At 38.5% G+C, this 27,251-nt stretch overlaps 1 pseudogene; it reads right to left on the reverse strand.

Moving 5' to 3' along the window:
• Window positions 1-15,108: 15,108 nt before the first annotated feature.
• LOC129043367 (heterogeneous nuclear ribonucleoprotein A3-like) lies at window positions 15,109-16,246 on the reverse strand (annotated as a pseudogene).
• Window positions 16,247-27,251: the final 11,005 nt, after the last annotated feature.

The raw sequence follows: 27,251 nt of genomic DNA on the forward strand, positions 1-27,251 counted from the left end.
ATGACAGTCCTTGGATGCAGTCCAAAGCAAATCTGACTAATACTGAATTTTGCTCCCGAGTACCATGTTTTATTGTGAGGGTCCAACATAACTGTAAAGGTTCTATGACAGGTAACAAAGGAAAATTTCCTAGATAGACTTATTTAGGCTTCACACCGCTCTTGGTTAATTAAGTACATTTACAGACAAGGATAAAATCTTAGCCTATGGTTGAAAATGCTCAAAAAATAAAGTAGCCCTTCAGTTGTTTTCTTGCCAATTTCTTTATTTCATGATTAGGTAATAGACGTAATTTTAACATTTCAAATAAATGGTGAACATTTTATTGTGTAATTTGGTGAAAGAGGGATATTTTCATTTGTAATAAAAAAGCTCATCTTTGTAGGAGGAATTAACATTGGCTATCTAACTGTGTCCGTTTTAAGGAAACAAAGGTAATTGAATAATGGTTGATTTTTGAAGTTGTGGTAATAGCTTTCCAACTGATAGCCAGACTTCTTTTTCAAAAGGACTTTATATTTGAAAACAAAGCATTCAAGGAATTTTCAATATTTTCTAGAGAGCTTAGATACATAATGTAAGGTTCAATGAATCACATATTGAATAATTCCGGCACTTTGGGAAGTTGAGGAGGGAGGATTGCTTGAGCCCAGGAGTCAGAGATTAGCCTGGGGAACATAGTGAGACTCTGCCTCTATAAAAAATGTGAAAATTAACCAGTCATGGTCATGTACATCTGTAGTCTCAGCTACTGGAGGCTGAGGTGAGAAGATCACTTGAGCCCAGGAGGTCCTGCAGTGAGCTATGATCGCACCACCACACGCCAGCCTGGGCAGCACAGTGAGACCCTGTCTCAAAAAAAATAGAATATTCTAGGTTGGGAGTGGTGGCTCACACCTATAATCCCAGCACTTTGGGAAGCCAAGGCGGGCGGATCATGAGGTCAGGAGTTTGAGACCAGCCTGGCCAACATAGTGAAACCCCGTCTCTACTAAAAATACAAGAAAATTAGCTGGGCATGGTGGCACACGCCTGTAATCCCAGCTACTCGGGAGGCTGAGGGCTGAGGCAGGAGAATCACTTGAACCTGGGAGGCAGAGGTTGCAGTGAGCCAAGATTGCCACATTGCACTCCAGCCTGGGTGACAATGTGAGACTCTGTCTCAAAAACAAACAAAAAAACCCAAAGACAAACAAACAAACAAAAATTGAATATTCAGTTTGGGCTAGAGGTTTCATAGAAGTAAGTTTGTACTCTTAATTGAGGCCTTGTATTCTGGGATGGGGATATCAGACATTAGGTAATTGATTAGGAACACTGATGATGTTTGAACAGGGAGTAAATTAACCAGAAATCCAATTTAGGTAGATGAAGTGTATGCACTATAGATCAAAACAAGGGCTGAAAATGGATTTATTAAATAATTAACCTAACAAATAATTTTATCAATATTTAAAATTTAACAGTACTATTTTCAGTAGCAATATGCCATATTAATAATATGCCATGTTCATACTATAATAATATTTAATAATAGTACTAAATTCACTAGTAACTAGTACTAAGTAGTACTATTAGGTGCTGAGGCTACAGAGGTGAACTAGTTGGTAAAAGTCTCTGATATCATGGAGGGAAGACACAAATAAAACATCACACAAAACAGGGATTGAGAGAGGGAGAGAGAGAAACATGTGTTATGAATGTCTAACTCTAGAAGAATGCTTCTTGTTATGTTTAAGCTTAGTCTAGCTGTGAGGAAGATAGTAGGCTGTTGTTACAGTCCAGACAAGAAAGAGATTAATGAGAACCTAGGCTAGGCAGTAGCAGTGGGAATTAGAAGGAAGAAAAAGATGCAAGAGGTATTTCAGAGACAATCAATAGGAATTGGCAATTGCTGAGACGTGCAGTAAGGGAGAAGGAAGAGACATAGATAAATTAGAAACTTGGAGCTTCACAGAAGAAATTGGGTTGCTATTAACAGAAATACGGATGTCAAAAGAAAGAACTAGTTTGATGGGGTAATGAATTCAGGCGTGGTGCATTGTGTTTGATGTGTCAAGAAGTCTCTTAGAGATGGCAGTAAGTAGCTGGAACTGTAGGATTATAAATTAGTGGAGAAGCTAGAGCTAGAAATTTTGGCATCCTTCCAATGGATGGGGTAGTTAAAATCTGCAAGATTGTCTAAATTTACCAAAGGTAAGGAAGCCTGAGAGTCTCCATATGGGTGGGAATTCTGAGAAATGGCGTAATTAGGAGAAAGCTCAACCAGAGTTAAGGTGAGTAGGAATAATGTCCAACAGTTAAGTACTGATTCCTACGCAATCATCCTGCAAAGAGCACTTCACAGAGGCTAATTTCCTTAATTTTCACAACGTGAAGTAGTGATAGCTACAGGAAGCAGCCAAATGCTTAGGCAGCTAGGGTTGGGTACCCGGTGAAACCCCACCTTCAAGCTGAAGACAGTTTAAAGCCTGAAAGCTAAGCTACAAGTTAAATCATCAGACTGTGTTAAGAACTTGTCTTCCTGTTTGGCGTGCTTTCCTCTGATTGATCCTCACCCTTCACCTATTTTACATATACCTACCCTTTCCTAATTGGTTTTCTATATTGTCGTGCGCACCTTTGAGTGGTGTCTTTGCTTTAGCCTTTTTTTGCATACTAGCAAACCCAATCAGCATGCACTCCCCATCCTGTGCCTTTAAAGACCACAGACTCAGTTGGTAGAGGAGGAGACAGCCTGACTTTGGGGAACAGGCAGCCTTTTAGAGTCATTTTCATTTCTCAACAAAATTCTCTGCCTTCCCCATCCTTCAACTGTTTATGTGACCTCATTCTTCTTGGACACTGGACAATAGCTTGGAACCCACTGAGTGCGGGTGCCAAGAAAGGCTGTCACACCAGCCCTTTGCCGTCAGCGGCGGAGGGCAGCCACCTCACACGATGGGGCAAGGGACCAACTGAGCTGCTAACACACCACTGTCTGTGAACGGCACAACTAAAGGAGCACTGTAAAACCTCCTCTGGGGCTTCGGAGTTGTGGGCACCCTGACATGGGTGCTGCTGCATTCCCCTCAAGGCGACACACCTGGCCTGGCCATGGGCCCCGCACAGACTTTGCATCTGCGTCGGCACCCGGAGTGGCCAGACAGATCCTGCACTCACTTGCTCACGTGCTCCCTCCTGCAAGGGATTGACCCTGGCGCGCCTAATAGAGGGAGCAACCCTGCCGCGAGTCCAGTGAAGGGGCTGAGAAAATCCTGCATCAGTAGGTTTCGTTATTAACTTTACTTCCTAAATTAGGAATAAGAGGGACAGAAAGTTTGCTAAGGTCACACAGCTCAGAAGTGGTGGAGTCAGAATTCAAAACTACAGTGCTCTGCCTCAGAGTTCCCATACTTACCCACCATGCTGTAATACCTCTTGGGTAGAATGAGTGACTTTGAAAATGAGAGTTTGCTCTTAATAAGGTAGAAACCCTACAGATGAAAGTTAGTGGTTAGGCTTGCAAAGCAGTTGTCCATGGGCTCAGAGTTAAATTTGGCAGTGATAACAACACATAAGAAACATGTATGAAAGAGGGGGTTTTGATATTAAGCAAATAACTATGTGCAATATAATTTTGTTACACTTTGACAAGTACAAAAGGTTCTCTGGGAATTTTATGGGAGGTAAAGGGAGTTTCTATCGCAAAGTCTACCTTGAGAAAGTGACATTTAAACAGAGACCTAAATAATGGGTAGAAGTTAGCAGGACAAAGAGGAAAAAGAGTAGCACTCCAGATTTGAGGGCCCTTAGGCAGCTGGAACTTGGGGGATTCAAGGAGTTTAAAGAAATCTGGGGCAATGATAAGGGAAAAAATACCCTAAGGATTTTGGACTTTATCCTGAGTAATAGAAATATATTGAAGTGTATTAAGCAGGAAAATGACAAATTAAGCCTCAGAGAGTTTAAACTGCCCAAGTTCATATAGCTACTAATTGAGCCAAAAGGAAACCCAGGTCATCCCTGCTACAAACTCCTTTCTTCACAAAACCATGTTACCGTCCAGGGCTGGGCTGCAAAATGTTTACCGATCAGCTCTCTGGGAAAAAAAGCACTGATTTGTAGCATTTTCTGATATGGTGGTTTAAATACTATATTTAGTATTATTTACTGATATTCACCATATTGGGTGCTAATATGAAGGCACAGAATGCAGACTCGGGAAGAGATAGTCTATATTGTACCATTATGTGGTATTTCAAACATGTTGATATAATAGATAAAAACATCCTCAGCAACACGGAAAATAATACAATGTGCCAGAATAATTAGGAAGTGATGAATGTGTGTATTTATTACCTTTAAGTTTAATTATTTAATTCTAAATTTATGCAATTTATTTATTAATAGTGGTTCTCTGGGGGAACAAACAGCTTGCCAAATTCCTGAAAAGTTAATAATGGGATCTCCTGAGCAGGTATAAGCTGGAGCCAGAACTCCATTGTTACCATCTCAAAGAGCCATTTTTGGTGGGTGCATTTTTATTATACTGTTTTGTTTTGGGAGATGGTTCCAGGAATCTTACATCAAAGCTCACTCTTGTCTTTCTACACATTTCATTGTGTTGAACACGGGGCATATTCAGTGAGAAGGAATGGATACAGCTTTTTTTTTCCCCCCCAAACAGGCTGATAATAAAGAGAGATGGTAACTCCTGGGAGGCAATGCTATACAATTGCCTCTGTGGGGACAGGGGTGATTAATAGTAGGCATTTGTGGCTGACTCCTCACCTTTGCTTTCATACAGTTGGGAGTGCAAGTTTCTGATTTCAAATACAAGTTTATAACTTGAATCAAAGCTAAATTTATATTCTCTGTACACATTATCATTCAGTTCTATTATTGTCATGCAACCTCCTCTTTAGGAAAACCACTGGACCCTAAAATAAAATGTTCAGAAACAAGCAAATGAAAACAGCTTAAGCTCTCACACTTTGGCAGTGTTACTTGAGTTTTACTGTGGCCTCAGAAGGGACAATCATAATATTTTTCTGGCTGTCTTGTCTTGATTTATAATTTGAATCTCCATAAATGATAATAGAGAGGGCAATTATCAAAGAAATGGGAAGGGCAATTATCATTAAATTGAAAACACATCACACATCCAACAGGATGAATGACTGAGCTAAAAACAGATTTTGTGGATCTTGCAACTGCTCCAAAAGAACTTAATGGAAGCAACTTCATCTCCCCACCTCCTCCAATTAACCAGATGACTTTGGATCTATTTTTCTTTTTTTTCCTGGGATGATGACACAAGGCCTGTTAATCTAATCTGCCTGAAGACTGACACTACTTAGGACATGTACATTTATGAGACTAAACCAGTTGCTGTTTGCCTACTGTGAAAAAAAGCTTTCCTTTTTTTGGTAAAAACAGTAGAGAAAAATTAGTTCTCTTGTTTGTACATTTGTGATTCCAGGAGACTGCAGACACCCATTTCATCTGTTCTTAACCTTCATGATGAATCCTTTTAAGTGAGGCAGCAACAGCGATTTTGTTCATGAGGTTAAATAACAGACTGGATAGTGAAATTCCCCTAAAAGACTTTTGTCTTGGTTGGATAAATTGAACAAATTATAATCCAAACTGTAGGCATTAGTTATCATTACTACAAATATGAAAGAAAAAGGTAAATGTTTATGAACACATTTTGTTGAGAATTCTTGCTGTCTGGATTTACTATTGTAAGGAGTGGAATTATAGACATTCTCTGAAAGGGGTAAGGTGTGGAAAGAAAAAAGGAAAGCCCCAAATCAGTTTTGTCAGCACTTCTGTATAGGAAAAATAGCTACAGCATGAATGCCAATACTGTATCTGATTAAGGGATGAAGCCCTATATAACTGGATCCAATCAGGTCCTGATAGCGGACAACAAGGGTTTCTCTTTTCACATAAGTGAGGTTCACTGAGCAGAGCAGTCCCTGGCATACTGATCTTCCTAAAATGGATCATGGATCATAAAGGAACTAGAAGTGGAAGGATGGAAAGGCTCAGATAAATTTATTTTATATTGATTTCATCTGGGCATCTGCTTTCCCCATACTGGTTCTTCATGCAGGCTATCACCTTCCATTGATTAATACATAACCAGACTAGGCTTGTTTACTTGGGAACAAAGAGCCATAAAGTGATCCCAGCACTCATGGCTATATGCTTAGTCACAGAGCCCAGACATTATGGTAATGGACAAAAAAGTGAGAAAAAAAAATAGTTCAAATGAAAGAAGGAAAGAAAATTAATATTTACTAACCACCTTTTGTCAGGTATGTTAAATAGGTGTAATTTGAGTGTTCCTACCTATCTGGTATCAAACCCATTAGTGAGTCCTATATTTGTAAGTCCCCTCTAGAACAAATTTTACCATGCTCTACCGTTATGTCTTCGGCAAGTACATTCTCCTTCACTTTGGAGGACTGAGCTGTGCCTGCCCTGTGCTTCTTTGGTGTTTTGCTGATTGGAGAATTGAATACATGTTGTACTGTCTACTTGACAGCAATATGCAACGTTAGTGCTGAATACTTTCCTTTTGAAGATATATGATTCTTTTTTATTGTTTTGAGATGGAGTTTCACTCTTATTGCCCAGGTTGAAGTGCATGGCATGATCTCGACTCACCACAACCTCTGCCTCCCAGATTCAAGTGATTCTCCTGCCTCAGCCTCCCGAGTAGCTGGGATTGCAGGCATCCACCACCACCACGCCTGGCTAATTTTGTGTTTTTAGTAGAGATGGGGTTTCTGCATGTTGGTCAGGCTGGTCTTGAATTCCCAACCTCAGGTGATCCACCTGCCTCAGACTCCCAAAGTGCTGGGATTATAGGCATGAGCCACCGTACCCTGTCTGAAGATGTATGATTTTTTATTCATCATCCTTTTTTCTAGTTTCCATCTTTCCCGGGTTCCAGAGAAATGTTTCAGTGTAAGAAATATTATTCAGCAGTTTTTGCAAAGCAAGGAAACAGACAGAATTTCTGTTCAATGTATCCACTATGAATTTATATAAATATGTGTGTCTACCTATAAATTAACCATCTCGAATTAAGTATATATATTCCCAATGTTTTGAAAAAATGGATTGTTATATTTATTAGTTCATCTTGGCCTATAAGTTTATTTAAAAATACTAAGCACTCTAAAGAACAAAAAGTGCTTTCCCTTTTAAAATTTCTCAAAGTTCCAAGTGTTTTGAATTCATTGAACTCTCGACAATCACCATCTGGTTGATTAAGTAATTTACATTTGAACATCCTCACAAAGAGATTGGGGGTGGAGGAATTCCCCTTGAATTCTGGGAAGTTGTTCTTTGGACATGATGTTTATTTCCTCTGATGTCACAATTTCTCTTGATAAACGTAAACATTTATTTTTAACATGGTTGTTAAAACTTAGTGAATATTCAGTTCCAGTTCTTTTGTCAGTTACTGGTGAAGCAGAAAGGTCAGTTTATGGGTCATTATACTCACAGATTGAATGTTGAGTTAGTAAAAAGTAAATGTAATATTATTTTAATATTTTTTAATGTGTTTGGAAACATAAGTGGAGTTTTTGAAAAACAAAAACTGTAAAGCTGTCTAACTTAATATAGAGTATAAGTAAAATAAAACTCATGTCAATACAGTTTACCTGTTGTTAATACTTTTGGGGACTGGTACATTTTTATTAATTGTGTCCAGTACTTTTGTTGAAACTCTTTGTCAGCTGTATTTAATTCTCACAGGAGTCCCTTGCCGTGTGCCTTGTTGTCTGATTTCATAGATTTTACAACTCAGAGAAGTTGAAAAACTTTTCATGTCACACAGCAAGCAAACAGCAGAGCAGGGACTTAAGCCCAGCCTTGTCAGATTCGAAGGCCTGTGAATGACCACCTGCAGCTTCCCAATTTTGGTTGCCAGGTAGGCCTGGTCATATATTTTGTGCTTCCCCAGACAGCTGCAGTTAAAACTGCTTCATATGAGAGATGACACTCATCCTAATTTTTAATATATTTAAATAAATCATAATGTCAACCTCTCTGCTTGTAATCCTCCCTCACTCCCAATTTCTACAACCAAACATCCAAGATGTTTGTTTCCTACAGTTTTGTATTCACTGGGTTCATTCACTTTTTCACTAGTTCACTCATTAATTCAATACATATTTATGGCACCCTCATCAAGTACCAGACACTCTTCTAGGCCCTAGAAAAGCAGTTCCTATGGTAATGAAGTTTACATTTGGGTAGGAGAGAGAGACAATAAACACATACCGATAGACATATATAAAAAAACAAGCAAAGTTGGATGGTGATAAATGCGGTGAAGAAAAATAAAATAGAGTAAGTACCCAGAAAATAATAAGTAACTTTCATTGAAATTACATTACATGTGTGACACATTGGTCTAAGTATGTTACAAAGATTAATTTGCTTAATTCTCACAAAACTCTATGTGGTTAATACTGTATTTGTGGTAGATCAGGGATGGTATCAAATTATTTACTACTCCTCTAATTGAGATTGAGATGTGGAGTCTAATTCCTCTCCCTTTGAATCTGAGCTGGACTTATTGACTTGCTTGAAGCGTAGAGTGGGGCGGAAGAGATAGCATACTAGGTCCTAGCTTAGCCTTTAAATGAACTGGCAACATTGCCTTGTTCTCTTGGAACCATGAGCTTCCATTAAAAAGTCAGACTAAGGCTTCCATGCTGTGGGAAAGCTCAGGCAACATGGAAAGGCCAGGTGTCAACAGAGTCCCAACACAGCTTCTAGCCTACAGCCAGCATGTGAATGAATCATATTGTGGGGCCAGTCCCCTGAAGCCTTTACATGACTTCAGTTCCTGCTGCTATCTGACTGCTCTGGAATTATGAACCCTGAGTGAGTACAACCCAACAGAGTCCAGTCAATCCACGGAAAAGTGAGAGATAATAAGACATACTTCTTTCAAGTCATTAAATTTCAGGGTGTTTTATTATGCAGCAAAGAATAATTGGAACAATTATAATTTTCCTTTTACAAATGAGAAAACCAAGGGAAAGAAGGGTTAAATAATTTCCTTGCCGAAGGATTGAATCTGAATTCAACCCAGACAGGCTGTCCTGCAAGCACCATTTTAAACTCTCCCTGAAACAGCCTAACCCCTAGAGTAAGCAAGATCAGCTTTCACAGGGTGCTCCTGACTAAACTTGGCAGTTGCTGACTAGTTCACATTTTATGTTCTTCATTGAATCACAGTGGTTAAAACTCAGGGCACACTTCTATTGGAATATAATCGCTTTCTCAAAGGGACCTTGAGGTGTCCTTGGCCCTGAAGTATTATGTTGTCTATGACCTTTTGTGGATTGGAATCTTAAGAAAAATAAGGAGGACATGAAGGAGATTGACCTGCACTAATCTATAATCCTTTCATTGTGTTGTAAAATTATGAGAATTATTCAAGTGAAATAGGAAATCGCATGGCATTTTGATTAAATAAAGTAAAAAGAGTACAAAGTAATTCTCTTAAATTAAGAGCAAATAATTGTAACAAAATCAAATTTCTTGGCATACAAATATGTTACATCCCTTGTCTAAGGCAGATAATTTATATTGGGATGGGAAAGGAGTGACCGGATGTCTGTAGCCTGATAGCATTAAGCAGTAAGTTGTTCAGCCAGATGTTCCTTCCTTAGCAAGGAAGGACACATAACTACAGAGTACCAGGCAAGCCCAAGGTACATATTTCCACAGACATTTTTTCCTCAGGGTATTTACAGTTCAGTTTAGCTCTTTCCACATTGAAACTCTGTATACACAACCATAGAACAGCCCATGATAGTACAAAGGAAAGACGTTTATAGATGCTGCACATTCCCCACGCCGCCCCAAGCCTTCCAAGGGAAGCTCCTGGTACTCTTGAAACTTTCCTGTCAGACGATTATACAATCCAGTGCCTTTTCCAAGCAGGAAATATGATGTTCCAAAGACAACTTGACCTCCTGTCTGAAAATGGGCTGGGGAGGGGAGCGGCGCCGAGGAGCGGGGGCAGGAAGATGAAACAGGCATGGTCTCAGTATACTTAATTCATAGACCCAATCACAAATACAAACAAGTTAATTTTGTTAAGAACTCATAATAACATTTCACTTATGACAAAATCCCAATCATTTATTCTCCTCTGGAGTGCTTCTTATGCATCCTTGAGTTTTTAAAAGTTCAAGTGTTGCATAAAAAAATCAACATAATTACAGAAAACAGTCCTTAAACAAGAATATCCTGTTTTGTTTCCTGCATACACACTGGGGTGGCTCATCTGAATCCTTGACAACATCCAACTCCAAGAAGAAAACATCAAGACAGCTTGCTGATCAAGGATTTTACATCCAGCTCTTCAGCAGTAGGGCTGTTGGCCCCATGTGTAAGCCTACAATCGCCCTATTGTTTACTTTCCAGTCAGAAAAGCGATGCTGCCTTTCTTCACTGCGTATGGTCTCCATAATCCTAACAGTCATGTTCACTCAGCAGTAAGCCCAAATATACGTTTCCCAGAGGAATTTCAAATACATGAGATAGATTAGCATCTCTGTGGCTTGATGCAATCTGTGACAGATTCAACAGCAATAAACATTTCAAAGTGTGGTCAGTACTAAATTATTTGTTGAAGAACAATTTTGTTTCCGAGGTAGACAAAAATTAGCAATAACTTTTGGGTGGTAAATACAGGGGCTGAGGGATAATACAACACCCCCGAACCTCTTGCCCTCCCGGCATTTCATTCTGTTTAAAGAGAGGTAAAAAGCCCAATTGTGTGGTGATGAATTAGAAAACTTCATGAACATTCAAGAAATACACATGCCACTACAAATTAACCATTAGCAGGGCAAGGTATTCATCCTTTCTGTCAGATTCTGTGGGAAGTATGCCTTATTAGCATTGAAGCCCAAAGAAGTAATCTATCAGTCCACATTCACTTATCCTACAAAAAAGAACAGGCAATTTGAGTTCTGGAAAAATAAATAGCATAGTTCTTCTCATCCCCATTTCAATCCTAAAATTGAAAATCACCAAATAAAATTCTATTTCCTCTCTGCTTCCAGTTTGTCTCTGTGTTTACAGCGGAATGGAATGTGGTTTTGCATTTTAAATCAGTTCCATCATAACCCTGAAAGTGATCACAGGGCTGCTAATTCTCTGTCTTCAGTTTCCACCCCTCCTCCACGCTACCACTTTGAATTTGAATGGGACCAGAAGATTCTCTAGGGGCCACGTTTGTGGCCCTTCAGCGGCAGCCTCTCTACTTCTTTCAGCTTGTTTCCTGGCATGGTTCATGGGGATTTGTGGTGAGTGGCAGCTCTGGAATCACTTTTCATTCTGTCAGGTTGTGGTTAGGCTTAGTGGGGTTTCTTTGTTATACTGGCCACTAGTAGTCAATTCCCTTGAAAATATCTGGTTTTCTCCTTTTCTCTTAAAGAAAAAAATAAAAAGCAGCTCCCAACTCCCCATCCTACCTCCAAAACACAAACACAAAGCAAACACGGATATCCCTTGGAAATCTTAGGAGGAGACAGAGAACAGAGAGAGCCCCAGATGTTCTCAAGATCCCAGTTTAATTCTGATGTCAGACTATAAAAGAACTTTGGAGGGCCCCATTTCCCGTACCTGTTCTGCTGACATGCTGTTTTATTAAAGAATCAGGGATAAATTTTACTACTCCTTTTTTATGTTAAAATAAAATAAAATAAGCCAAACATATAGAAGTGAATTTGGGGAGCACAGTGCTTCTTTTTCTTTCAAGACAAACTTGGAAAATAAATAAGTACCAAAATTAGTAAAACAAATCAAATAAATACTTGGGAGTGCATTAAGATGGAGTTTTCCATGGACACACAGGGAGGATTGGCACTTTCTGCACGTCTTAAGCCAGAGCTTAACAGAGTTTTGTATTTCATGAATCAGTTTGGGAAAAAAAGGAGAGAACAACATACTGCTGCCAACATTTTATATTGCCAAGTTAGGCTATTAAAAACAACAACAACAACAACTAACTTGAAATCTTACATCATTTCTTAAAAGAAAGGACATGTTAACATCAGTGGGGGGCTGGGGGAGAGAAGAAAGACATCATTTCAGAATACAAGACAGCCTTTTCAAAAATGAAGACCTGGCAACTTTTACACCAACACGCCACAAAGGCCTTCAGAAGTAGCAGGTTCCTGAAACACACCAAGCCCCTTTTCACCTTATTGCCTTAGCACAGGGCCAATCCCGTCCTCTAACTGGAAACAGATCCCCTGGGGCATTCACAGAGCTCTCCACTCAAATCTAACCAGAAGAGGCAGGGCTTCTCTAGCCCTGTTGAAACCCCCTCTTTACAGACCCCATGTGGACAAGCCTTCCCCTTCTGCACCTCCATTTCTCTCCATTCTTTAACCTTGCTTTATTTTTCATCAAGCACTTGCTACTACATTGCTATCCATCATTTCTTTGCTTTTGTCTATTTCCCCCATTACAATATAAAGCTCATGGCTGGGTGTGGTGGCCCATGCCTGTAATCCTAGCACTTTGGGAGGCCCAGGTGGGTGGATCACCTGAGGTCGGGAGTTCGAGACCAGCCTGACCAACATGGAAAAACCCCATCTCTACTAAAAATACAAAATTAGCCAGGAGTGGTGGTGCACGCCTGTAATCCCAGCTACTCAGGAGGATGAGGCAGGAGAATTGCTTGAACCCAGGAGGCGGAGGTTGCAGTGAGCCGAGATCACACCATTGCACTCCAGCCTGGGCAACTAGAGCAAAACACCATCTCAAAAACAACAACAATAACAACAAAACAAAAAACAAAAGCAAAAAACAACAATATAAAGCTCATGAGGTCATGGGCTTCCCATCTTTTGTTCACCTCCTTTCCTCCATTACCCGAAACGTTGCCTGGCATATGGGAGGCTCTCACTACAGATTTGTTCCATTTATATATGTGTATCATTTCAGACTGCTTATTTTTCTTCTTTTATTGTGGACAAGAGAAAATGTCCACAGAGCCTGCACTGTTTGGTGTATGGAAACCATTGTTTTAAGAAAGAGATTGAAGAACCGCTAGCAGCATTCCTTCAGGGCAGAAATGAAGGAAGCAGGCATTTGGTTTGAGCCTTCTTTACTGCAACCAATTTCAAATATCAGGAGACTCGTGTTTCTTAGGACAGGCAACCAATGGCTAGTGGGCTGAATCGTGCCTGCCTGATTTAGGAATACGAAATATTCTTAAAACATAGGCAGGCTGTTCAGGAACATAGACCCTCCTCCTCCCCCGCTCAAATTAGCTAATTAGAGATTAGGCATTGCTTTTTAGCCTGTGGCTCTTTTACACTGCGTGAATCGTGTATGAGAATGTTCACCTACTCTTAGAGTACAAATATCTATTGGATATTTAAGTTTAAAAAAAGGTAACAGTAGCCTCTAGGTAACTGCACAATGAACTGTTATCTCTCATAATTATTAACCAGGAAGTGGGAAAACTAGGAAGTCAAGTTCACAAACAAACCTTACTACTAACAAGAGTGGGTCATTGTAAAAAAAAAGCTGCTTTTGAAATGCCTCATGGATAGTTCACAAATATAGATAGTAGGTTTCAAAAGTGAGAATTTCAAATTTCTTATGCCATATGGGAATGTGAATAGGTGGTTCAGACTTCTTCCTGAAAAAGTACTACTTCTAGGCGTCGGAGCTCAGAACATTGTGGTGGCTCAGAAACAACACCTTAAAATATGGTATTTTGATATGCTGAGTACCTTGAAATAAAGAAGCAGCCTCGGAAACAAGGTCTCTCTGACCTTCTCCCAACTCTCCCTCTCTCTCCCCTTTCCCTATCCTGAAGCACAGAGAGGTGCTTTAGGTGAAGTTCTCTCATTTGACCAAGGGAAGGTCCACCAGAACAAACGTAGTTGTCTTGGGCCACCCCCTTATAATCTCATCAAACAGAGCAGAAAAACTTGCGGAAAAGACTAGAGTTGACACCACTCTCCCAGAGTCCAGACAAACTTTGCCTCAGGCTATCGTCTGTTCCTCAGGTCCATTCATCTCCCCTAAAAATCCTTTACTCTTCCTCTAAAATTGCCTGCATCCCCCACTTCCCTCTCTTATGCATGGGGGCCTTTAAGCTTCAACCATTTGGCCCTTGTTTTGAGTTTCATACTTGCTATGACTCCCATGCATTTGCATGTTAATAAATGTGTACACCTTTTCTCCTCTTAATCTGTCTATTGTCAGTTTGTCTTATAGGCTCAAATTCTTGAATCTTCAGGGAGTGGAAGGAAAGTTCCTTTTGCACCTGCAACATGATATCCTAAAATATAGCCTCTTGGCATACTGAGGTTTTCTTTTTTTTAAATTTTGAGATTTTTTTTTTTAATTTGAAGGTAATCTTAATGCTATTAAATTCACAAATGCTAATTTAAATACCCAATCCTATTTATTTAATGCACGCATTGCAAACACACAAATATCTATTCTGTCCACATGTCAGCACCCATTCATGTCATGGTTTGGAAATGGGGAGAATAGATTCCCCTTAAATTGCAAGTCAGCAAGGGTTTCTTTACAGTTAACTTTAGCAAAATTCATACAAAATAGTAATTAACAATGATCTTTTTCACTCACAAGGAAACACCTTCAAAACTGCATTTTGTTAAAGTTTCTGTACTAAAATGTAGAAAAACTGAACTACACAAATACTGAAAAGTTAAAAATTCCTTAATTTTTTATTCCTGGTACCACCACCACAATTTACAGGGCAATATACCTGATGAAATGAAAAGAAAAAGAAGAAAAAGCTACCACAGACAAAAGACCTCAGGACTATACATCTAATTGACACTACATTGCATTAATCAATAGCTGAACTTTTTGCAAACTGTGGCTATGACAGTCCTGAACAAGAAGGTTTCCTGTTTAAGCTGCAGTAATTTTTCTGACTATGGATCATTGTTCCCTCTTTGGCAGATTTTTAAATTTCCTTTAACGCATTTGGGATGACTGTCTCAAAGCAACATCCAGCTTTCCTGACAACTTCTCTCTCTCTCTCCTGCTAAGAACTGCAGCCCTTTTCTGCTGTTTTTAGAAGCTTCTGTTCCTATATCCACCAAGTCCATCACCAGATCCATAACCACCATCATAGGTATGACTGAGCTTCTTCCACCAAAACTGCCCCCTTACATGGGTCCATAATTTGATTGCTGTTGTCCACTATAATTTCCAAAATCATTATAGTTCCCATCACCAAATTTCCTGCATTGCAACCATCATATCCTCCATCACCACCACCATATCTACCACCTTGGTTTCCATATCCTGGTCCACCACCACCATAGCCCCCTCTACTACTATAACCAGGAAGACTGCCATAGTTGCCACCATCGCCTCTAAATCCATTATATCCACCATCACCTCCTTCATAACTATTTCCACTGCCACCACCTCCACTAGCATAGCCTCCTCTTCCACCAAAGTTGCCACCATGGCCAAAATTACCTCCACCACCTCCAAAGTTTCCTCCGCAACCCATAAAATTGTCAGATCCAGCTCCATAATCTCTCTGTGATCCAGCAGACTGCATCTCTTGTTTAGAAAGGGCCTTTTCACTTCACAATTATGCCCATTAATAGTGTGGTATTTCTGAATAACAATGTTATCAACTGCGGTATTTCTGAATAACAGTGTTATCAACTGTATCGTGATCATCAAAAGTTGCAAAAGCAAATCCTCCCTTTTTTCCACTCTGTTTTCCATAACTTCTATGGTTTCAGTCTTGCCATAATTTTCAAAGTAGTCTCAAATTATATTCTTCTGTATCTTCTTTAATACCACCAAGGAAATTTTTCTTCACTGGTAGATGGGCATCAGGCTTTATTGACTCCTCTCTAGAAAGAGTTCTCTTTGGTTCCAAAAGACGCCCACCAACTTGTGTGGTTGAGCACATGTTGCTGCATCCACCTCTTCAACGCAAGAGTAAGTTATAAAACCAAACCCCCTGGAACGTTTTCTTTGGGGGTGTCTCATTACCATACAATCTGTGAGTGTGCCCATTTTTCCAAATGTTCTCTTAAACTATCATCTGTCGTTTCAAAGCTCGGAACACCAATAAACAGTTTTCTGAACTACTCTGGTTCCTTTGGATCATGATCCTCTGCTCCCGGCGGTGACGGCCACAGCTGGAATCGGGCTTGGGGCCACTGGGCATCAGTTTTACCTCCATTTTGAGACCGGACTCACCTCTTCCAACTCGAGTTCACTATCTACTGAATATTTTAACCTGAAGGAAATTGAGAAAACCATAGAAGCAAGAAGGGCCTCTCTAACTTTCTCTGTCCTTTCTCCCCTGAAACATGGTTATAGGGAAGTTGTCTGACCTACCTCCCCTGTAAACAGGTCACAAGACCCTCATATGACAGGTGTCTTGCCCTATACCTGGAGGCCAAGAAGAATCTAAGCAAACCCCCTTTGCTAAGTTCTGCCCAGTTTATCATTAGGTCAAACCACCCTATTGTCCAACCATAATTCTACATGACTATCTATTCTTCATCAAACTTGTCCATAAAAATACACCGTTTTCCTTGGGTCTTTGAGTCTTCATTTCTGAAGGTCTTTGAGTCTTCATGCCACATGAAACTTTGGTCAAATAAATTTGTTGGCTGGGTGTGGTGGTGCATGCCTGTAGTCCCAGCTACTTGGGAGGCTGAGGTGGGTGAATGACCTGAGCCCAGGAGTTCAAGGCTGTAGTGAGCTATGATTCCATCTGTGCAGTCCAGCCTGGGCAACAGGGCAAGGTTCTGCCTTAAATAAATAAATAAATAAATAAATAAATAAATAAATTTGTATTTTCTTTTGTTAAGCTGCCTTTTGCTATATGGTTGTTAGCCATGAATCTTGCAATGGATGAGGTAAATGTATTACTTTTTCTCCCCTATAGTTTCTGGTACCCAACATGGAGTGACTCAGACCCCCCTACCTGCTCTAGAGCCCACAGTTGAGATCTTGAAGCAGTTGACAAAAGCCGACAAAAAAGTAAGGATTTATATTTTTTAACCAAGGTCAGTTCTCCCAGATCTCTGACTGTAGTGCCTGGTGGAGAATGGATGGCAAATTTTTTCCTTGTCCCTTGCTTTCTGAATTCAGACTAGTAGGAGAAAAACATTTGTGCCTTTTGTTATAGGAGTGTCAGCCATGAAACTTGCCATGGGCCAGGCATAGGCATGTGGGGTTCATTTTGGTACATATTTTTTCCCCTGAAAAGTAGAGTATAAGCCCAAGTGTACCTAATGCATGTTTAGCACAGATTTTTTTTTTAATTGGTTCTAATATCTGCTCTTGCTGCCACACTTCAGAGTACTAGTAACAGTTAGCTACAAGATGGTACACAAATAAGTGAGAACTGGTAGTAAATGAAAAAAATGAGAGTTTAGAGTATATAAGTGCCTGTGTGTGTACGCATGCATGGGTATGTGATTGTGTTGTGTGTATATATGTGATAGGGTCAACATACACTGAGTATTATAATAATAATGATTAAAATAAATGAAAAGGATGAAAGTATAGATCTTTTGAAATTTCTTTCTTTTATTCTCTCTCTGTCTCTCTCTCATTCTTTTATGCTCCAGAATGGAATGGAGCTAGGGGATTTAGAAAGCCTCTGCTGATTAATCCATCATATTCTGACAGCTGAATTCCCAGAAACAGAGTACTAAACTTTCACACAAGGTGACATTTTGACTGGAATCTTTTAAGTTGAAGCTTATAAAGTACTGAGAAGAGGACTGCTCCATAGCAGGTCTTCAAATAATAGTAGCTACTAGTGTTATTAATTGCTCCCATGAAGAAACCAAAGATTTCAATGTCTGACCAGCCAATTCCACCATCTCAATACCCTTGCAACTGCTATGTCAGAGAATGTTTTGAAAGAGGTAAAGTCGGAAGGTAACTGGGCAGACTTTTACACTGGAGGGTAAGAATAAAAACATTAAGTGGTTTTAAAAAAGTCAGGAGAGTGAGACTTCGGACCATCACCCACCTGATGAAGTGGTCTTATCTTAGGATTGTCTATCATGAAGACTAAAAATAAAGCCAAGGCTTAACCTCATTGATATTTGAAATAAAAATGTTCATTTTCTTTTAAAAATTGCCCAGGCACAATGATAGAGGCAGTTATTTTTGGTAAAAGTGGATTGTGGACAGAGTAGCTGGCAAAATACTCTTAAGTATTCACGTAAGACAAAAACCTTCCTGGCAGTAAGAAGTCTCAATTGGCTTTTCAGCTGCACTGTGGTTTATTGTGTGCTTTAAATCAGCTCTAAGACTACACTACATACCATTGTGTCTGTTAGAAAATCATTATGGTGCAATTAAAAGCAATGTTGTTTCACAGACGAACATGGAATTTTCCTCTGTGTCTGATGGCTGTGCACTTTCTTCGTGCCTCCTGTGATTATCTGCACTGGTGATGGTCAACAGATACAGCTGTCGGGAAAACACTCAACAGATGGCAGTTGCAGAGTGATGCATCATCCTTTTTGGGTTGCTCTCTGACATTGGAGCTCAGGATTTCCATAAACGTTGGTGTGTCACTGACTCCTTTCAAGCAACTTGGGCCTGGAATGTTCAGTGACAAAATTAATCTTCCTCCAGAAATGAAGAGAAATTGAAGTGTCCTTATGAAATGAAGTGTGCAATATAATGCTAAAATGTATTGTCATTTGTAGCTTCTTAACTATTATAGATAAGAACAACCAACTATATAGAAAGCCTGATACGTTGGTAGATTGAACACTTTTTCTTCAGGATGAGAGTGAGCAAGATTGTTCAGTTCTTTCATTTTTGTAAAGCTCTTTGAAGATTGGCTTTATGTTTTTTAAAAAGAGCAATTTAACCTTTGCTTCAGTAATGACATAGCTTGTTGAATGATGTTGTCTGTGATGAAATTCGTCTTAGTGGTGCAAGGATTAATTACTTGGTTCGTTTTTACATCTCAGTTAACATTTTAACATGAAACACTGACGCTTCTATCTTCATTATTTATACAGTACATATATGTGTATAACATTATTAAGGAAATAAGAAAATAAGAGTAAACTGATTGACAATGATGTCGAACAATGCGCTGAACAATATTGTATAATACTTATGCTAGATTATTATTCAGTATTCAGAATCTGAGTTACAGAGTCCCTACGACTGACTCGTTTTTATTCCTCTTAGTTACACAGATCCTTTCAAGTTTTAGGGCCTCACTTAACCAGTGAACATTCTGGGCCGTCGCGATGTGTATATTTTAATACAATGACAAGACAGCATTGAATAGTAGGTATAGGTCCTGCATCTGTGTTCTAGAAAGTGTCCTGGGCATGCCTGCCTGCCAGCTCCATTCACCCTCTAATGCCACTAAGTGATATTTGGCTATCTTTAGTTTGACCTGAATATGAGTACAGTCCTATATAATCCTAAAAGCAGGTAACATGGGGATAACCTTATCCCATAGGGTTAAGTTTAATTTTGTCAAAATTGTTGTCTTTCCTTCCTCATGTTAGCAAAACTGTGTCCTGCAGTTCATGAAGATTTATATTTCTTCTAAAACACGACACACTGACATTTTCTGTTTGTCTATTCATGTCCCCCAAAGAGATAACCACATGCTATATATGTTTTCTGTTAATATATTTGCAAGTTGGTCTCAATGGTTGGTCTCTGAAAGATTTCCAGTGGATAAAACACATGGAATGAGAAGCTGTGAAAGGAGCCTTTTTAGTAAATGCATAAAGGGGCAGGGAACAGTGTGGAGGCTGTAGGAAACATGAAACACGACACAGCATAGATTTGAAATACATTGTATATGTTTTGGGACAAAAACAAACATTTTGCTTATTCTAAAAGCTTTAATATATTCCAGGCATTATGATAAGTACTTTGTATGTATTTGATTTGATTTGATTCTCACACATATGTAAGATAGGTATTATTATTTTCAGTATATTGATGAGAAAATGGTGGCACAGCTGATAATTTGCGCAAAGTCAAACAATAAGATGGTCTTCCAGACTCTTATAATTTCTTAAAAGAGTATAATTGTTTCTTCCCTAAACAATAGTATGACTTTGTGCATATAAGGTTTTCTGTGATGTTATACTTGATATAGGCACTAATTAATAAGGCAATGAAAAAATACATTTGGCTGGGCCTGGTGGCCCACGCCTGTGATCCCAGCACTTTGGGAGGCTGAGGCGGGTGGATCACTTGAGGTCAGCAGTTCGAGACCAGCCTGGCCAACATGGTGAAACCCCGTCTCCAGTGAAAATACAAAAATTGGCCGGACATGGTGGCATGTGCCTGTAATCCCAGCTACTTGGGAGGCTGAGGCAGGAGAATCACTTGAATTCAGGAGGTGGAGGTTGCAGTGAGCTGAGATCGTACCATTGCACTCCAGCCTGGGCAACAGAATGAGACTCTGTCTCAAAAAAAAAAAAAATTGTTTGTATGATAAAATGCATCTTTATATCTCTTAAAATAATACAATTTATGTTAAAAAAAAAGAAGTTTAAGAGATGTAAACATGTGGATATTTTTTGGAAGGATTCAGGTATCTTTGTGATAAGTAGGATGTTAGTAAACCAGTTTTTCCTGAAATTTTCATTTGTTTTATGATTAATATAAAACAATTTTATGATTTCATTTAATATAAATTAAAAGAAAATTCTTCAAGTGTTGAATAAAATAAGTCTGTAAGTAAAACTATTAAGAAAATTTTATAGATCCTCTTTCAATGGTATATAGAGGTAGTATGTTCACAGTTGAGATGAGTGTGGGAATGACATGACAGGATACATTTTCAAAATAAGCATGCCATAAAAAAAATGTTTGGTAGAACATGATCTATGCAATTAAACTCTGTTTTCTTCCCAAATTTTGAATGCAGTCTTTTGTATGCCAAAAAGAGGCAACTAATTGGAAACCTAAAAGTGAATTCTAGATTTCCATTTGCTTTTTTATCACAGGGCTGTATATCCTGGGGAGGCAAAAAAAAAGAATATGTAGTTGAGATGTTGTGTGGTTACCTTCAGTATCTTGCCATGATAGTGGCATCTAATATGACACTGTCATGATAGCTCAAATACTCACGTGGGCAAGACAGATCCACAGTGGAGCAAAGCACCTTGAAAGCCCATGCAGTATAAAGGTAAAGAAAGACCATTGTCTCATAGTAACTGCTTGCAGTTATGAGTATTCTACTATAAATCTAAGCCATGTAGAGAGAGGGATTTTATAGCTATCATTGCCACTTGAGATTATTCTGCTGCCTAATGCAAGTCTATGACAGGGTCTAATTTTTGTAGCAGTCTTGAAACACTACCTTAGGCATCCATTATTGTACAATTTTAGTTTTGAATCAGTATGAGCTTTATCTCTAGTTATGATGTTCACATCCTCCATAAGTAAGACGAGGATCAATAGTAAAACAAACCCAGCAAATTGTAGGCTTTGCAATAAATCTAAGGTATTAGCTGGACATAATTTAAACAGTTGTTTTTCTTCTTCTGAAGAATAAACACATAATAGGAGAAAAAAAATGAGGCTCTAAAGGGATTGTGCATTCCTAAATATTTTATGGCTTCGTTAAATGCAATGTTGAGCTTTGGTTCCACTGTGGAATATTTGCTGATGATCATTTACTTGCCAACTGAAAACCCAAAAGATGCTATTTGAGGTTTTCTGTGTGGTTTCAGTCTTGGCCCTTCTGTCAGGGTTTCACTGCATGATTGTTAAGAGCAACTCTTTGCATGTGAGAAGACAGATGCTGGTGATTTAAGCAGGGAAATACACCACAGTGCTTTTACTCAGCTGATATTGAACGATTTACCATTTAATGTAGTTCATCTTTCATAACCCTGAGTTCAAACAGAAGCAGCTGCTATTAGGGAGGCAATAATATTGAACTTCCTACCAACGACCTAGGAGAGCTTCTTTTGTAGGTTTAGCTACTGGACCCGTCTGGCCTTTAGACCCTAAGCACGACAACTGAAGGAGAGAAACAGTTTACTTCCAGTCAATAGAGTACTGAACAGAATGTATAATTATGCCAGATAAAGATTTTCAAAACAAAACTCCTTGTGTTAACATCACTCTGCAACTTTGAAGGACAAAACAATGCTCTTTACTCATTATCAAAAGAACCCTGAGAAAACTCAGAAAACGTATGAAAAATCATGCCGAACTGAAATCAATTCAAAGGGAATAAGTGTTCCTGGTTTCAAACAGGAAAGATGAACTTATTTTCTTATAATTTCTATTTGCTTTCATTGTTGTGGGAGCTTTCTGGTAAGGTATTTGTAAAGGCTTTTTCCCTCTAGTTTTAGAAGATATTTAGATACACGGATGAATAGATAAACTACTTAAAACAAAAACAAGCCTTTCAGAAAACTGAAGTGTAAAAGACACACATCAAATGAGATTGAAGTCCTTTGGAGGGAGGATGGTATCCAATATGCTGATGAGAATTGTGATATTAATGTTATCAAATAGAATGCTTTAAAGACAATTTTTCTTAACAAAATCCTTTCCTAGTTCAATAATCTGTTTTCATTTTGGCATTACTGATGAGGGATTGAAAAGTAGATTACAGGTTAGGTTGCCTCTATTTTTTTCTGATTTTCCTTTTTTTGATTAAATTTCTAACATCTGTAAATTAGGATTTGCAAGGAAAAGAAAGGATTATCAACTTTCATTACAATTACAGGCTTGCTGGACAACAACTGTTGCCTAGTTATAATTATATCTAATCCTTTGACTGCTTACAGTAGGCCAAAAATGTTTTTCTTTTCTAATAATATATTCCTAAAAGACAGAGAAGGCAGTTAGACCAGATGTTTTCACTGTGAGAAACATACTTAGAGGTATTCAGTCTGATGGGATTAGATGGACTAAAAACCACTATGTGAGTCTGCTATCCTGCACTACAGCATTTGTGATTCTCAAAGCCAGGGCCAGACTTCTCCTCAAGGAATTTTCTGATTTAAAGATCCATTTTTTGAAGCATTGCCCATGGTACAAAAGCATGCGTATTTACCTCTATGCATCATTTGAAAATACTGTCCTAGAGATATTTATGCATTTTCCAAAGTTTCATGATGCTTGGTATTTTGGATTTGTCATTTGGCAAATAAGTAGATATTTGCATAATATTTATAATTACACAGCTACGACATTTAAAAAGATAAAGAATGGCCAGGTGCAATGGCTCATGCCTGTAATCCCAGTACTTTGGGAAGCCAAGGCAGGCAGATTACTTGAGGTCAGGAGTTCGAGACCAGCCTGGGCAACATGGTGAAACCCTGTTTCCACTAAAAGAAAACACAAAAAATAAATAGCCAGACATGGTGGTGGACGCCTGTAATCCCAGCTACTAGGGAGGCTGAGGCAGGAGAATTGCTTGAACCCAGAAGGCGGTGGTGGTAGTGAGCTGAAATCAGGCCACTGCACTCCAGACCGGGTGACAGAGCGAGACTCTGTCTCTAAATAAATAAATAATAATAATAAAAAAGTTAAAGAAGACTTTCTGTATAAGGTTGCTGAATAAAGAAACAGTCCAGAAGTATAAATATGCTCTACTTTACGCTTTATTATTGCAGTTATTGATAGAAAGTTCCTTCACCTACTTTTGAGCTTTAGTTCTGCTGCTTGGTCTGCAACCAGTCTAGTGCATTGCATTCCTGGATTCTTAGCCTCCTCATCATTTGTGGAAAAACCCTTTCAAATTTTATTTATTTGTAGCATCTCTCAGAACTCCAGTGAGGAAATGGATACCTCAGTATAGAGAATTGTGTCAAAATAATCATGATTTCATTTAAAAAGGAATGATCAAAGTATAGACTCTATTTTAACATGGATTTGGTTAGTTAAATCGCTACATATTGGAAATCAGATATTAATGTATCAACCTCAGCAAGTTAGAAAGTTTGATTTGGAATCTTATTTATTTGTTTGTTTTTGTTTTTGAGATGGAGTCTCACTCTGTCGTCCAGGCTGGAGTGCAGTGGCCCGATCTCAGCTCACTGCAAGCTCTGCCTCCCGGGTTCACGCCATTCTCCTGCCTCAGCCTCCCGAGTAGCTGGGACTGCAGGCGCCTGCCACCACGCCTGGGTAATTTTTTTTTGTATTTTTAGTAGAGATGGGGTTTCACCGTGTTAGCCAGGATGGTTTTGATTTCCTGACCTCGTGATCTGCCCGCCTCAGCCTCCCAAAGTGCTGGGATAACAGGCGTGAGCCACCGCGCTCGGCCTGGAATCTTATTTAAATTCATTTTTTAGGTCTGAATACAGACCGGTGAGATTTCTATTTTCCTGTTTGTTCAATTTCAAAATTTATAGGAGTTCTAATTTGAAACATGGCAGAAATGCCACCACAGAAACAGTGGAGGGTTTTTGCCACAAAATTTAATTATAATGATTTGCAGGCTCAAGGGCATATTATCATGTGGAAGTGTGTATATTTTAAAATAGTGTTGCAATTTTTTCAGCCTTTTAAAACTTTAAAAATGGACATCTATTCCTTTTTTTTGCTTGAGTGTGCAGTTATTCTGGTTCATTCCATTTTGATGAGACCTAGCATACATTGGTAGTTACCATTGGACACTATGTATTCCAATTAGCTAGAATAGATTTCAGCCTTTAGAGAGCTAGATTATTCAGGTGAATGTGGTTAGAGCACTCAATGAAACAACATTTCACAATTGCCTATTATTATGAGTTATTTTCAAGTGAGCCCCTTAAAATACATTTTTTTTAAAAAAGAAGAAATATAATAAAAGTGGGTGTGATATTGTCATGCACGGGTGCCACATTTGACTGGAGGTGGTGGTTAGGGTTAATTTAATATCAGCTGAAATCTCCTAATGCAGCTTGGGCACTACTGACATATTTTTTAAAAATCGCCAGATCACACTATGATAATATTCAAATTAGAAAAGATTAGAAATATATCAAATCTTGTTAAAGAGATGATCTACCAACCTTAGAAGCAAGAAAACCGACTCTCGAACTCAAATTATGAAATAACAAGCCAATGTTTCTGTGAAAGAAAGGTGGACCCTAATACAACAAATAGAGCCTAGTAATATATTTTCTCTGTACCCTGACCTTAAATAATGTCACTATGTTCACCACCTATGACATGGTGCCATATTGCTGAAAGGACTTGTACAGAGAAATAATCCATTCCAAAAAGGTAGAATCCATTCCAAAAAGTATTACTAAGAAGGAAAACATCACTTATCTTACTATTCTCTAAAATCATATGAAAAACTCATTGTGATCTAATGAAATATTTTGAAGGAAAAATTATAAAATAAAGTATTAAAGAAAAAGCACCTTGTAGGAACTTTTGAACAATATTTTGTAAAGTTAATGAACCAAAATTATAAATTATCATTATAATGATTTACCAATTTAGAGTCACATAATGGCAATTAAAGTATTTTTCTTATGATTAAAATGTGAGTTTTTAAAGAAATTATATTTAGCATTCTTCATTTATTTCTACTCCATTTAAAGGGATAAAGAATTGTATAGTAGTCTGCATGGGTTGCAACAGATTTTGTTGTAATTATAAAATGTAATTCAGGAAAATTTAAATTGTATTTTATAGAAAAATAATAAAGTAAAGGAAGATGCTTTTTGTATGTAGAATATAGCATGGCATGAAAGGAAAATTTTCTTTAAATTTTAAGGCAGTAATTCTTAAGCACGTTCGGAGAACTACGTGCCTGAGAATTACCTGGGAAACTTGTTAGAAATGCTGCAAATTCTTGGGATCTATGCCAGGTCTACTGAGCCCAATTCTAAGATAATTAATTTCAGAACCTGTTTTACTACATACATAATCAAAGATGCTTCTTAAGAATGGACAACTTTCAGTACCAGTCTTCTAAAGGAAATATTTCACCTATATGACTACTTGGCACCACTGACCAAATTAAAGTAAACCCGTAGTATTAGGGAACTCTGAATTTGTGGAATGAAGAGAAGTTGACTATCTTCTGGTGAATCTCTACATTTAGTAGGTTATCTTATACATGATAGGCATTCAACCAATATATATGTTAGATGAATGAATAAATGGAATTTTATCAATTATATGAAGACAAATACCATTTGGATGCAAAATGTGAATGTTAAAATAAGAAATCACAACTAAGAATATTCAAAGCAAACTGATTATTTAATCTACTACATGTATTCAATAATATTTGGAATATGAGAAGATAAACAGATAATTTAAAGTCAAGTTACAGAGGAGGTAGCACGCAGGGAACAAGCTGAAGTATAACCATAAAAACTCTTTAGCAAGTCTCTGTTAATGTAAGAGGTAGAGATGAATGTGCTGGCCATTAAATTTTGTGTTTTTTCTTTTCTTTTCTTTTCTTTTTGCAAGAAGATTGTTCAGGGTATATACAGTACAGTTTCTATATTTAAAAAAAGAAATATGGGGGATAAATATATTGCACTTTAAAGATCAAGAATGTAACTGTTTTTACCCTTACAAATTTGCTGAAAGTAACATTACTTCTGTTTTAGCAATAAGAAAAAGGAGACCGGCCGGGCACAGTGGCTCACGCCTGTAATCCCAGCACTTTGGGAGGCCGAGGTGGGTGGATCACGAGGTCACAAGATCGAGACCATCCTGGCTAACATGGTGAAACTCTGTTACTAAAGGTCTCTACTAAAAATACAAAAAATTAGCCTGGCGTGGCGGCGGGGGCCTGTAGTCCCAGCTACTCGGGAGGCTGAGGCAGGAGAATGGCATGAACTCGGGAGGCCGAGCTTGCAGTGAGCTGAGAACGTACCACTGTACTCCAGCCTGGGCGACAGAGCAAGACTCTGTCTCAAAAAAAAAAACACAAAAAACAAAAAGAAAAAGAAAAAGGAGATACTGTTCTTCAAATGTTTATTCATGTATTCATCCATTCAGTAGCTATTTATTGATTTCCTACTATGTGCAGGAATGCTGCCTCTATTAGTATTTCAGGACTAGCCCAGAAGGAAACATTCTCCTTTTTATCGCAGATGGTCACCCACTGAAGTCAGATGCTCTGATTTGGGTCATACTCACAGGGAGGGTTTGTAAGCCAAAGGCATTAGCATTTACAGCTAATTCTTACTTTGTTGAACCGAGCTGTCCAAACTTAAAAGCATGTACTCAACTGTTTACCAACCATCATT

Source organism: Pongo pygmaeus, chromosome 1 (assembly GCF_028885625.2).
Source record: "Pongo pygmaeus isolate AG05252 chromosome 1, NHGRI_mPonPyg2-v2.0_pri, whole genome shotgun sequence".
Taxonomy (NCBI): Eukaryota; Metazoa; Chordata; class Mammalia; order Primates; family Hominidae; genus Pongo; species Pongo pygmaeus.